General features: G+C 39.5%; 1 protein-coding gene across 2 annotated transcripts in view; it reads right to left on the bottom strand.

Moving 5' to 3' along the window:
* Positions 1 to 14,013, bottom strand: part of LOC116582454 (ferritin heavy chain-like) — a 109,179-nt gene that overhangs the window by 6,133 nt on the left and 89,033 nt on the right. The gene's annotated exons all lie outside the window — the stretch shown is intronic.

Raw genomic sequence — 14,013 nt, 5'->3', positions numbered from 1 at the left:
GGTAATACACAATCTGAAACCTTCCAGATTAAGTTCTTACTGTAACCCGAAAAGAATAACTAGGACTTCAGAGGATTTATAATCTAAAAAAGGGCCCAAATGCCAGAGAATAAAACACCACTAATTTAAAAATATCAACAACTTAATGAATAAAAACTTACTTTAATTGGTCATATAAGGTTTTTCAAAGGGTCCAAGATGGTGACATAGGAAGGCTCTTAACTCACTCCTCCATGGGCACACCAAATCTATACCTACATATAAAGCAATTCCTCCTGAAGAACTGAGGATGGACTGAACAGCTTCTGCACAACAAAGGATAGAGGGACAACGTATCAAACAGCAGGACAGAAAAAGACCAGAATTCCCACCTCCTACGCTGTGAACTACAGTGGGGAGGGATAGTACTGAGGGATCAGAAACTGTCTGCCCTGGGGCACAGAAAAGAAGGCACAGTTTAAACAAGCAACTACAATATAAAGGAACCAGTCTTAGAACTCTGCTAAACAGGAGGAAGCTTCCTGGCTGTTTGGGTTGAAAGGGTTGGTAAGCACCACTGTTTACATTCTCTCTCCATCTTGGCTGCACAGATGGGAGTAGTGTCTGGCTGTTCTTGCCAATGAGCTACCTTAGTAAGCCCTGAGCCCCTAGCCTGCATCAGCCCCAGCCTTCCCACTGAAGTGGCCGCAGCATCACATGTACCCAGACATTGCTAGACAATGTCCACTATAGCTCTAGTCATCTCACCAAGGCAACACAGGTATCAAGCATCCCAAGACAGCCCAGCCTTGTACCCACTTTAGCTCCAGGGGACTCACCAGTGTACCCCTTATGCAGAGTGCCCTAGGGACTTCCCAGACCACACCTGTTACAGCTCCAGCTGTACTGTCAGGTTTCCCCCTACCCAGAGAGCCCCAGGGCCCCCCAGCCTGTGCCCACTTCAGTTCCAGCTGTCTAAGCAGGGTGGCCCCAGCCTGGAGTGTCCTGGGACTTCTAGCCCATGCCTGTTAAAACTCCAGCCAACCAGCCAAAGCTGCCAGGTGCACAAAGTCTGAACAGGGGATGTCCCTACACAAGGCCATTCTTCAAGTTTATAGGTAGATAGTCTACCTAATTCATAGACACAAACACAGAAAGTCAAACAAAATGAGGAAACAGAGAAATATGCTTCAAATAAAAGAATGAGACAAAACCTTGTCTCATTGCTTATCAGGTAGATGAGCAATCTACCTGATAAAAATTTCAAAGTAATGTTCATAAAAATGTCTAGTTCACTAGACTAGAGAAGAGTGGATGAACTGAATGACTCAATGAGAACGTCAACAAAGAGACAGAAAATGCAAAATAGTATCAATCCATTGAAGGATAGAGTAAAAGATATGCAAAACACATTAAAAGGAATCAACAGCAGATTAGAAGATGAAGAATAACAGAGAAGCAATCTGGAAGATAGTGTAATGTTAAGCACCCTGCTGAACAGCAAACAAACAAAAAAAGAATTCTAAAAAATGAGAACAGGCCTAGGGCTCTTTAGGACAATATCAAACATAGTAACATTTGCATGACAGATAACCCAGAAGAAGAGAGAAAGGGGCAGAAAATTATGTGAAGAAGTAACAGTTGAAAACTTCCCTAACCTGGGGAAGGAAATGGCCATCTAAGTCCTGGAATAAAAAGAGCACCAAACAAGATGAACTCAAAGAGGTCTACACCAAGATATATAATAATTAAAACGTCAAAGATTAAAGATAAATTGGGAGTCTTAAAAGCACCAAAACAGAAGCAACCAATTATGTAATAGGGAAACCCCATAGGCTGTTAGCTGATTTTTCAGCAGAAACTTGACAGGCCAGAAGAGAATGGCATGATATATTCAAAGTGCTGAAAGTGGGGGGGAAAAAAAAACTGCAACCAAGAGCACTCTACCCAGCAAGGTTATCATTCAGAATTGTGGGGAGAAAGAGTTTCCCAGACAAATAAGTTAAAGGAGTTCATCACCAATAAAATGACCTTACAAGAAAGATTAAAGGGACTTTAAGCAGACAAGATCATAATTAGAAAAAAATTATGAAAGGAAAAAAATTTCACAAGTAAAAGCATACATGTGATAAAGGTAGTAGATCAGTCACTTATAAAGCTAGTATGAAGGTTAATGACCAAAATAGCAAAAATCAATGATATCTAAAAAATAGTTAAGGGGAGTCACAAAGTAAAGATATAAAATATGACAACATATATATAAAATGTGGAGGAAGAAGTAAAAATAAAGTTCTCTTAGAATGTGCTTCAATTTAAGCAACCGTCAACATAATGTAGACTGCTATATACTGGGGATATATGAACCTTATGGTAACCACAAACCAAAAACCTATAATAAATACACTAAAAATAAAAGGAAATGAATCTGACCATAACACGAAATAAAGTCATCGATTACACGGAAAGCAGCAAGAGAATAAGAAATGAATAGAGAAGTAGTACTAAAATAACTAGAAAAAATTGACAAATGGCAATAAGTACATATCTATGAATAATTACTTTAAATGTAAATGGTCTAAATGCCTCAATCAAAAGACACAGGGTAAATGACTGGATTTTTAAAAAAAGATTCATCCATATACTTCCTATAAGAGACTCACTTCAGGGGCAACTGGATGGCTCAGTCGGTTAAACACCCGATTCTTGAATTTGGTTCAGGTCATGATCTCAGGGTTGTGAGATGGAGCCCTGTGTCAGGCTTCATGATGGGCATGGAACCTGCTTAAGATTCTCTCTCTCCCTCTGCCCCTCTCTACCTGGGAACTCTCTGTAAAAAAGAGATTTACTTCAGATCTAAAGACACATAAAGACTGATAATTTTCCATGCAAATGGAAACAAAAAAGAAGCCAGAACACCAATACTTGTATTAGACAAAAGAGACTATAGCCAGAGACAAAGAAGGGCATTACACAAGGATAAGGGGATCAATCCAACAGGAGGATATAACAATTGTAAATATGTGTTCATCCAACATGGGAGCACCTAAGTACATTAAGCAAATATTAGCAGACATAAAGGGAGAAATTGAAAGTGATACAAAATTAATAGTAGAGGATTTTAACCCACTTACATCAATGCACAGATGATCCAGAAAAGTAAGAAGGAAATAGTGACTCTGAATGACACACTAGACCAGATGGACCTAACAGATATATACAGAACATTCCATCCAAAAACATCAGAATATACAGTCTTTTCAAATTCACAGGGAAAATTCTCCAAGGCAGATCATAGGTTAGGCCACAGAACAAGTCTCAATAAATTTAATAAGATGAAATCATCTCAAGCATCTTTTTTGACCATAACAGTATGAAACTAGAAAGCATATACAAGAAGAAAACTGGAAAAAACACAAACATGTGGAGGCTAAACAAAATGCTGCTAAACAACCAAGGGGTCAATGAATTAATCAAAAACGAAATAAAATGGGCGCCTGGGTGGTTTAGTGGATTAAGCCTCTGCCTTCAACTCAGGTGGTGGTCTTGGGGTCCTGTGATTGAGCCCTGCATCAGGCTCTCTGCTCAACAGGAGGCCTGCTTACCCCTCTGTCTGCTTGTGATCTCTCTCTGTCAAATGGATAAATAAAATCTTTTAAAAAAAGGAAATAAAAGAATACATGGAGATTATTGAAAATAAAAACACAATAGTCCCTCAGGGCACCTGGGTGGCTCAGCTGGTTAGGTGTCCAACTCTTGATTTCAGCTCAGGTCATGATCTTGGGGTCATGAGACTGAGTCCCTCATTGAGGTCTGCACTCAGTGTGGAATTCACTTGATATTCTCTCTCCCTCTGCCCCTCCTCTCTCTTTCAAATAAATAAGGAAATAAAATCTTCAAAAAAAAAACCCCACACAGCAGTCCAAAATATTTGGGACACAATGAAAGCATTTCTAAGAGGTAAGTTTATAGCGATAGAGGCCTACCCTCAAGAAATAAGGAAAATCTCTAACAGTCTAACCTTACATTTAAAGGAAACCGAAAAAGAACAAAGCCCAAAGTTAGTGGAATAAAGGAAATAATAAAAATCAGAGTGGAAGTACATGACAGAGACTAAAAAAAGGAAAAGAAAGGATCAATGAAACTAAGAGCTGGTTCTTCGAAAAAAAGAAACAAAAATGATAAATGTTCAGCCAGATTCACCAAGCGGGGGAGAAAAGGGCACAAATAAAATCAGAAACGGAGAAGTAACAACTGACAGCACAGAAATACAATGATTATAACAGATTGCTATGAAAAATTTATGCCAACGAAGTGAACATAAAATGGATAAATATCTAGAAACATACAATCTTCCAAAACTGACTCAGAAAGAAAAAATCTGAATAGACTGATTACTAGTGTGGAAATTGACTTTTGTAGTCAAAACACTTCCAACAACAAAAGTCCAGATGGCTTCACAGGTGAATTTTAGCAAACATTTAAAATAGAGTCAATCCTTATTCTCCTCAAGCTATTCCAAAAATTGAAGAGGAATTAACACTTCCAATTCATTCTAGGAGGCCAGCCTTACTCTGATATGAAAGCAAGACAAAGACACTAAAAAACAAAACAAAAAAACTACAGGCCAATATCCCTGACGAACATAGATACAATAATCCTCAACAAAATATTAGCAAACTGAATTCAACAGGGCATTAAAAGGATCATTCACCATCATCAAGTAGGATTTATTCCGGGGTTGTAAGGATGGTTCAGTGTTTGCAAATCAACTGGTATGATATACCATATGGCTCAGTCGGTTAAGTATCTGCCTCTGGCTCAGGTCACCTGGGATTGAGTTCAGCGGGGAATCTGCTCTTCCCTCTCCCTCCGCACCTCCCCCTACGACGTGTGCACACTCACACGTGTTTTCACTCTCTCAAATAAAATCTTTACAACACAATAGATGCAGAAAAAGCATTTGACAAAACCCAACACCATTCCTGATAAAAACTCTCAACAAAGTGGGTTTAGAGGGAACACACCTCAACATAATAAAGGCCATATGTGACAGACCCACAGCTAAAAGCATATTCAGTGGTGAAAAATTGAGACTTTTCCTCTAAGACCAGGAACAAGATGAGGATTTTCAAAATACACACAAACATACTTTGGCCCTGCATAACTTACTATCTTATTCTCAAGAGATCCCAAAAGGAGTGTGGATACCTGCAGGAGCCCCAGGAAACGATTCTCATGTGGTTGAAGGGAAATTTCACATCTGGCTCCCCCAGAGGGTCTTGGGCTAGGTCTAGAGAACGTGTGGGAAGATGTGGATGAAAATGCAGAGTATGGCTGGGAGATGGTGGCAGCAATGCTCCACGTCTGCCCCTACACGTCTATGCCCAAACTCAACTCCTACTTCCTTTCCTTCCTGGAGTCCCTCATCCCTCAAAGGGCAAAGCTGTGAGTAAGTTGCTCAAATGCCATCAGAGGCTTAGTGAAATAGGAGCTTCCTTAACAATGCCAAAGAATCTGAGTTTCTGCCCACACGTGTGATGAGAAATCTCTGGGGAACTAGTGACCAAGTCTGAAACACCTCAGACATGGAACACTTCTTGTAATTGTTGTCTCCACGCAAAGGTGTCTACATGCTACCTCTTGCCACGGGCTCTAAATTCAGAAATTTCCAGTGTAGCTTTTGTTAACAACATCTAGTAGTAAGGGGCTCTGCAGAGTTCTTCAGTTACTCTTTCAGCAATTTTCATAGAAGACCAGTTTAAATAGCAACACTTTGGAATGATAGGTATTATCTAAAAGGCAATCACTGGCCTAGATCTAAAACCCTTGGATATTACTGACTCAGTTTCTAAGATGCAACCACAGCATGGGGGTAGAGTGGAGCATGGAGGACACAGGGAGTGGGATAAAGACTTGGCATGATGCACCGAGTCAGGACACCCCAGTCATCCACAACCCTGAAAATACCACACACTGCAAAGCTCTCTGAGTACTCCAGCTACGTGGTTTTAGTTGAACAACGTGCTTTACGATCTTATAAAATGTGATCTACTGACCATGTGCATTAGAAGACCTAAGACTGCTCTTTAAAGCAGGTTTCCTTGCCCCGTGGAGACCTGTGGACCCTGAACTATGAATTTTAAAACTAAGCTTTTTTATTTTGCAGTAATTTTATATTACAGCGAAGTTGCAAAGATAGTACAGAGCATTTTCCTATACTCCTCAGCCAGGATCCCCAAACATAAGTATCCTACATTGGGATAGTACATTTCTTAGAAATAATGAACCAGGGCACCTGGGTGGCTCAGTTGGTTGAGTGACTGCCTTCGGCTCAGGTCATGATCCTGGACTTCCAGGATCAGGCTCCCAGCTCCTTGGGGAGTCTGCTTCTCCCTCTGACCTTCTCCTCTCTCATGCTCTCTCTCTCACTCATTCTCTCTCAAATAAACAAATAAAATAAAATAAAAAAGAATTAGTGAACCAGTACCCATCCGTAAGTATTAACAATAGATTTTGATTTCACTAGTTTTTCCATTTAAGACCTTTTGACCCATATTTCATTTAATCATTTATTCAGTCTCCTCTGGTCTGTGACAGTTTCTCAGTCTTCTTTTTTATGATCTTGTTTTAAGGAGCCAGGTATTTTGTAGAATGTCTCTCAATTTGGAAGTCTTTGGTAATTCTCTCATGATCCCACTGAGATTATGTGGGGGAAAATACCACAGAAGTGAATTCCTTCTCATCACATGCTATACATGACTTATCACTGATGGTGCGAACGTTGATCACATGATCAAGGTAGTGTTTGCCAGGTTTCTCCACGGTAAAGTTATTTCCCAGCACTTCCCATACTCTGTTATTTGGGAGCAGATCATTAAGTCCAAACCACACACAAGAAAAGCAGAGAATTGAGCTGTGCCTCCTTGAAAGGGGAGTATCTCATATATAACTTGGAATCCTTGTGTACTGTATATTTTTCGCAGCTATTTATTTTTTCATTCATTCATATCATTGTGGACACATATGTATTTACTGTATGCTTTGGGTTATAATTATATATAATTTTTGGGTTATAATTATAATTTATAATTTATAAATAGCACTGTTCTATATGCTAATATGCTAATTATAATTTATAATTTATAATTACACTGTATTACTTGCTCTGTGACTCAAATTGTTCCAGCTTTGACTACCAAGACTTCCTTCATACTGGCTCCTATGTCCCTGGGACATGCTCCCATTCGTTGTTTTTAGCACTTCCTTACTTTCTAATACTACAGTATACTCTAGTTCGTCTTGTATTCTCCCTGCCCCAGCCCTAGACTTGGCCATTTCCCTAAACAGTCATGGTTCCTTTTACTTGGAATAGTATTGGAAACCCAGATCTGGATGCTAAGTGGAACTATGCAGTTTTGACAAGTAGCCAATCTGAGTCTTATGCAATCTAGTAAAGTTTGAGGACAACCGTTTTGAAAAGTCAAGCACAAATAAACCAGAATTAATACGTGAAGAAAAGTCCTCAAATAGTTGTTTTAAAGAATTATATTTTATGTTAGATCAAAATTTAAAATTCTAGCATGCAAAGTACTTTGATGGGCCAATAGAGAGGAAAATAAGAGATAATGGAAGAGATCAAATAATGATTCTGAAATAAAGTGACTGTAATACAGGAACTAGAACAGAATTTATTTATTGAGAGCATCCTCTGTGCCAACCACTAAGCTAAGTGCACAGCCTCAAACCTAATGGTGTAGGTATAATTTCTACTTTTTAAAAGACAGAAATCAATGCCTTCCTAGAAAGGTAAAATGTTTGCACAAAGCACTAAGTCAGTAGGTGGCAGAGTTGAGACACCAAATCAGGTCCACGTACTCTCAAGGCAGAGGATTGTGGCATAGAATTCTGGTAACTACCACAAATGTGAGATTCTGTATGTATGTTCGCTGTCTCTGTCATATCTCAAATGCCACAATGGAGGGTCAGCTTATTCACTGTTTTATGTCCCATGTCTTTTCTATAGCAGGTACTCAGCAGACAAATCTGATTAAATCTCACCAAATTTCTACATGGTGAGAATGAGAATGAGAACCATGAACTACATTTTCTTCCACTATATGTTATAATTAGACTTGTGTTCCAATTACATAAAAAATTACCAAAAAAAAAATCCCACCATATCCTACTGAAAGCATACTTCTAAATTAACACAGTTCAGACTTGGGGGTGATGAAAATTTGTATGAATACATATTCGTACAAATGTACAAATAAGAAATAAATTTTAGTAATCAAAAAGATAGTTAATAAGTAGTCTAAGTGCAAAAGGCAAATCCCAAAAGTCAATCATTTTCTGCACTGCCAGAATTCATCAGTCATGAACTTCAAAGATGAAACTGTGTTCAGTACTTCTTAACACAGAGCAGATCCTTCTTAACATGTAACAAACACTATTCTGAAGCAGATCAAGGACCAGAATGCTACTTCTACTATATTTATTAAACTAAAAAACTTTAGGCACATCTTATTGTGAATGGTATGGCTTTCATGGCATAAACTAACTCAGAGGGCAAGCTATAAACCATAAAGGAAAGGAACCTAATACCAGTATAATAATTAAAAAGCTTTTAAAATAAGCTCACATCTATCAGTTAATTTGTGAGTATTAAGTCACTACTTCCTATGAAATAAACGTACCTCATAATATGCCAATCCAGTCGTTCATTCTTCATTCATACATCAAATATTTAATTAATTCCTATTATATGCCAGCACTGTTCTATATGCTAAGGACCACAGTTATGACTAAAACAGACAAGAAATGCTGCTGTCGTAGAGCTAATAGTTCTCACGAGAGCAACAATAAATAAAACCAACTGTCAGATGGTGAGAAGTGCTGGAAGAAAAATAATTCAGAGAAGGGGAAGAGGTTACAATTTAAGGTAGGATGCGTTCTTGCTGAGAAAGTGAACTTGATCTGAGAGTGGTGAGGGAGCTCGGACATATCTATCTGGGAGAGAAAAGCACAAGTGCCAAAGTCATGCACTGTGAGTACACCGGCAGGACGAGCGCGGTGTATTTCCAAGGAGCCACAAGAAAGCCACAGCGACGTAAGGGAGGGGCGGAGTGCCAGAGGAGATGTGGTAAAGAAATAGCTGCAGCCACAGCGAAGGTGTGGAGGACAGGGCCGGGGACTGCCAGTACAGTGCCTTGGGGCTGAGCACTCGGACGTTAACTGAGCAAGACGGAACATTTCAGAGAAGACACTTTAAAGGATCACTCTGGCCTGCTGGTTTTAGGGCGCCAAGAAATCATACAGATAAGGGACGGTGGCTTGGAGTGTAAAGTGGTAACAGGTAGAGAGTGGTGAAAGGTGGCTAGATTCTGAATACATTTTCATGTTAGAATCAACACTATCAGCAGAAGGGTTGTGCCTGTGAAACAGAGAAGAGTCAGGGATGACAACAAGGTTGGGGGCTTAGCAAAGAGATGGACAGACAGAGTTACCATTCACTGAAATCAGGAGGGCTGTGGCAGAAGCAGATTTAGGGGGAAGGAACATGAATTTTTTAGGCTGACTTTAAGAAATGTATTCAAATCCTGGAGGAGATGCTGAGTAAGCAGTGAGTCACACAGTTCTGCAGTTCAGGGTGGCCCTCCACGATATAAATTTGGATCGTTAGCCTTCCAAACCATGGCACTGGGAAACCTCACCAGGGGAGCTGAGTACGGGCAGAACAGTTTCAAGATACGAGGTAGTTGTTGGAGCGGGATGAGGGGTGAAGGGAGTTCTTTTTAAGGGTGTGTAGACTGAGGAGAATGAATCTACAGAGAAGAAAGGCGATGCTGGAGAGGACGGAGAACTGCTTGAGCAACTGCTGAAGGAGTTTCTTCTCTCTGCTTCAACGACTGCTGAAATGCAGCATCCTGTCTCTGTGGGCAGGAAGATACAGAGAAGCACTAAGATGCATAAGGGCAAATCACTGAAGCAAAGAGGGATTTTTTTTTTAGAAGTTTTGTTTTGTTTTTTTAAAGATTTCATTTATTTGACAGACAGAGGTCACAAGTAGGCAGAGAGGAAGGCAGAGAAAGAGAAGGAAGCAGGTTCCCCGCCGGGCAGAGAGCCCGATGTGGGGCTCGATCCCAGGACCCTGAGATCCCAGGACTCTGAGCCGAAGGCAGAGGCTTTAACCCACTGAGCCACCCGGGCGCCCCGGGATTTTTTTTTTTAAAGAAATGGTCTTTGGACAACTCTATAGCCACGTGAAAAAAATCATATCCATAACTCACACTATACTCAAGAATAAACTAGTGAGTGAATCAGAGATCTAAATGTAAAAACTCAAGTATATAAGAAGAAACTGTGTGAATTCCTCTCTAACTATGGTGTAGAAGGCTTTTCCACTATGAACAAAAATCCACATTCAATAAAATGTGTTTAATTTATGGCTACAATAAAAATGGAAAGAACACTTGCAGGGAAACCTGGGTGGCTCATTCAGTAGAGTATCTGACTCTTGATCCCAGGGTTGAAATTTTAAACCCCACATTGTGTGTGGAGCCCACCTAAAAAAAAAAAAAATTGCATTTAAAAAAAGCCATAAGCAGGGATGCCTGAGTGGCTCAGTGGGTTAAGCATCTGACTCGATTTCAGCTCAGGTCAAGACCTCAGGGTTGTGAGATCAAGCTGCAAGTCAGACTTTGCCCTGGGCATGTAGCCTGCATAAGATTCTCTCTCTCCCTCTCCCCCCACTGTGTGCACATGCATGTGCTCGCTCTCAAATAAAAAAAAAGTAAATAAAATGATAATTCAAAAAGACAGAGAAGCCAGTTTGAAATTAAAGAAACTTCCATTAGCCAAATTTGGGACAATCTGATCAAAACAGTGACAGTAAGAGATTACAGTTCATTGATATAAAGTAATCTTGGAGTCTGTACTAAAAGATAGACAGACAGATAGACAGCTAGGTAACAGGAAAGTTCCTGCCCATAGTGGAATGCCAACCAATAAACGTACATATGATGGAGTTAGAAATCACCATTTAGCAACTATGATTTTATTGAGTTGGTCAAGAATCATCAAGAGAAGATGTTAAAACTACTGAGTAATAAGCTGATGAAGAAGAGAAGATTTACATAATTTCAAAATATCTTCCCACTAAAGTTCTTACCTTTCCATTACAGAAGAATGATAAAGCAGGAAGAAAAGTCATTAGCTTTATGAAAATTATGGTAGCATATCTAAAATTTGTATTTTTTGAAAAAAGGTAATATCAAAAACTAAGCTTTGCTTGTTTGAAAAACATGAACCAGATTTTATTAAAGGCTGCATGCTATAAAGCACTATTGATACTATAATCTTACTTTTAAAAATTATCTGTATATTAAAAATAGGCTAGAATAATATATGCCAAAATTTGAAAACTGACAGTGCTAAAAACTGAAATGATTTTATTCATGTTTTACTATAGTTTAAATTTCTCTATAATGGCCATATATTAATTTCATAAGAAGGAAAATAAAAACGTGTAAAATAAAACAAATGAGAACTAAGCAGGTGCACAGCAAAATAGCTGGAAAGAAACTAAAAGGCCAACAGTGCTTTGTGATTGCATGACAGGACTGTAGATGATTGTTTTTTTCATTTATAACTGTGGGATTTAAAATTTTAAAAATACTTTAGGGGTACCTGGGGGGCTCAGTTGGTTAAACATCCGACTTTGCTTTTGGCTAAGATCATGATGTCAGGGTCGTGAGACTGAGCCCTGAGTCAGGTTTCATGCTCAGTGCAGTCTTCTCTCCTCCCTCTGCCCCTCCCCCAACTCATGCTGTCACTAAAGAAATAAATACATTTGATTTAAAATAAATAAAAAAATAAAAACCACTTTAAACAAATACATAATCAAATTTCAAAAATGGGCTGAGAACCAGAAAAAGCATTTTGCCAAAAAAAGACATCTAGATGGCCAATAGAGACATGAAAAGATGCCCAACATCACTCATCATAAGGGAAATGCAAATCGTAACCACAATGAGACATCACCACATAGCTGTCAGATCGGCTAGTATCCACAAGACAAGAAATAATGCTTTCAAAGGATGTGGAGAGAAGAAAGCCTCATGCACTGTTGGTGGAAATGTAAACTGGTGCAACCACTGTGGAAACCAGTATAGAGGCTCCTCAAAAAATTAAAAACAGAGGGCGCCTAGATGGTTCAGTCAATTAAGCATCTACCTTTGGCTCACGTCATGAACTTAGGGTCCTAGGTTGGAGCCCCATGTCAGGTTTCCTGCTCTGTGGGAAGTCTGCTTCTCCCTCTTCCTTGGTCTCCACCTCCTTCCCCTACTCGTACTCTGTCTCTCTCACATAAAATCTTTAAAAAAAAATTAAGCAAGAAATATTATATGACCCAGTAATTCCACTACTGGGTGTTTACCCAAAGAACACAAAAACCCTAATTCAAAAAGATATATGCATGCCAATGTTTACTATAACATTTACAGTAGCCAAGATACAGAAGCAACCTAAGTGTTCAAGGATAAACAAACAGATAAGTAATGATGTAGTTTATGGTGACTAACATAATACAATAAAAATTTAAAAAAAACAAAGAAGTGGTATACACACACACAGTGGAACACTACTCAGCCATAAGCCAGAATGCGATCTTGTCATTTGCAACAACATGAACAGGCCTAGACGGTATTGAACTAAGTGAAATAAATGAGGCAGAGAAAGATAAGCACTATATGATTTCACTTATATGTGGAACCTGAAAAACAAGCAAACAGACCCTAAGTACGGACAACAAACGTGGTTGCCAGAGGGGAGGCAGATGGGGGATGAGCAAAATAGATAAAAAGGATTAAGAGGCACAAACTTCCAGATATAAACTAAGTCACAGTGATAAAAAGTACAGCAGAGGGAATACAGCCAGTAATACTGTGACAACACTGCATGGTGACAGAAGATGCCTACTGTGGTGGTGACCATTAAGTAATGTATGCAACTGTCCGGCTGCTATGGTATATACCTGAAACTAATAGAGTATGTCAATTATACATCAATAAAAAATAAGTACAAATATAGAAACTGATGCTCACAGCTTATCAATTGATACACTGACTTTGCTTCTGCTTTGCACACTGGAATCCAGTGATGGTGCTTCCCTGATCCTCTCTCCTCGAACTCCTTCTTCGTAACTTCTGGGTCCTTTTCTGCCTAACAAAAAAATCAGAACCTCTTTCTCTGGGGCACCTGGGTGGCTCAGTGGGTTAAGCATCCAACTTGTCATCTCATGAGTTGTGGGATCAAACCCTGGGCTGGGCTCCATGGTGAGCAGATAGTCTGCTTGAGATTCTCTCTCCCTCTGCCCCTCCCCCTACTCATAGTCTCTCTCTCTCTCTCTAAAATAAATAAATAAATCTTTAAAAGCAAACAAACCCTTTTCTTCAAAACTGCTACATTGGCTGCTTCTGAGACACAATTGATATCCCGCGAAGCACATCTGACATCACGTGTTTAGCACCTAGTGTTACTTTCTTGGTCAGTGCACAAAAATGGATCTTTATATAATGGCTACCCCCTGGTAATGCCATTTTCAACTGCAAAGCAGTGCCACAGAATTTATACCACTGCCTTTTGCTTTCCCATTTCTGCTCTCCTTGAATAGCATGCCGTCTAGAGTAAGAAGTAAGGAGTATTCCTCAGAGTGGGGTAGGGAGTTTGAATATGGATATGTTCTCATTTGTACATGAAGTAAAAGGTATTTTTTAAAGATTTATTTATTTTAGAGAGAGAGAGCATGGAGGAGGGGCAGTGGGGGAGATAGAATCCTTAAGCAGACTCCCTGCTGAGTGTGGAGCCTGATGTGGGCTCAATCCCAGGACCCTGAGATCATGACCTGAGCTGAAATCCAAGAGCTGGACACTTAAACCACCTGAACCACCCCGACACCCCAAGAAGTGAGAGATTTTAAGACAGCGTCAGTATGTGTTAGGTTCCTCCACACCTTCTCACTGATGTGGCAGAGTA

This window comes from Mustela erminea, chromosome X, assembly GCF_009829155.1.
Source record: "Mustela erminea isolate mMusErm1 chromosome X, mMusErm1.Pri, whole genome shotgun sequence".
In the NCBI taxonomy this organism is placed as follows: domain Eukaryota; kingdom Metazoa; phylum Chordata; class Mammalia; order Carnivora; family Mustelidae; genus Mustela; species Mustela erminea.
This window is presented reverse-complemented; position numbering and strand designations above follow the sequence as displayed.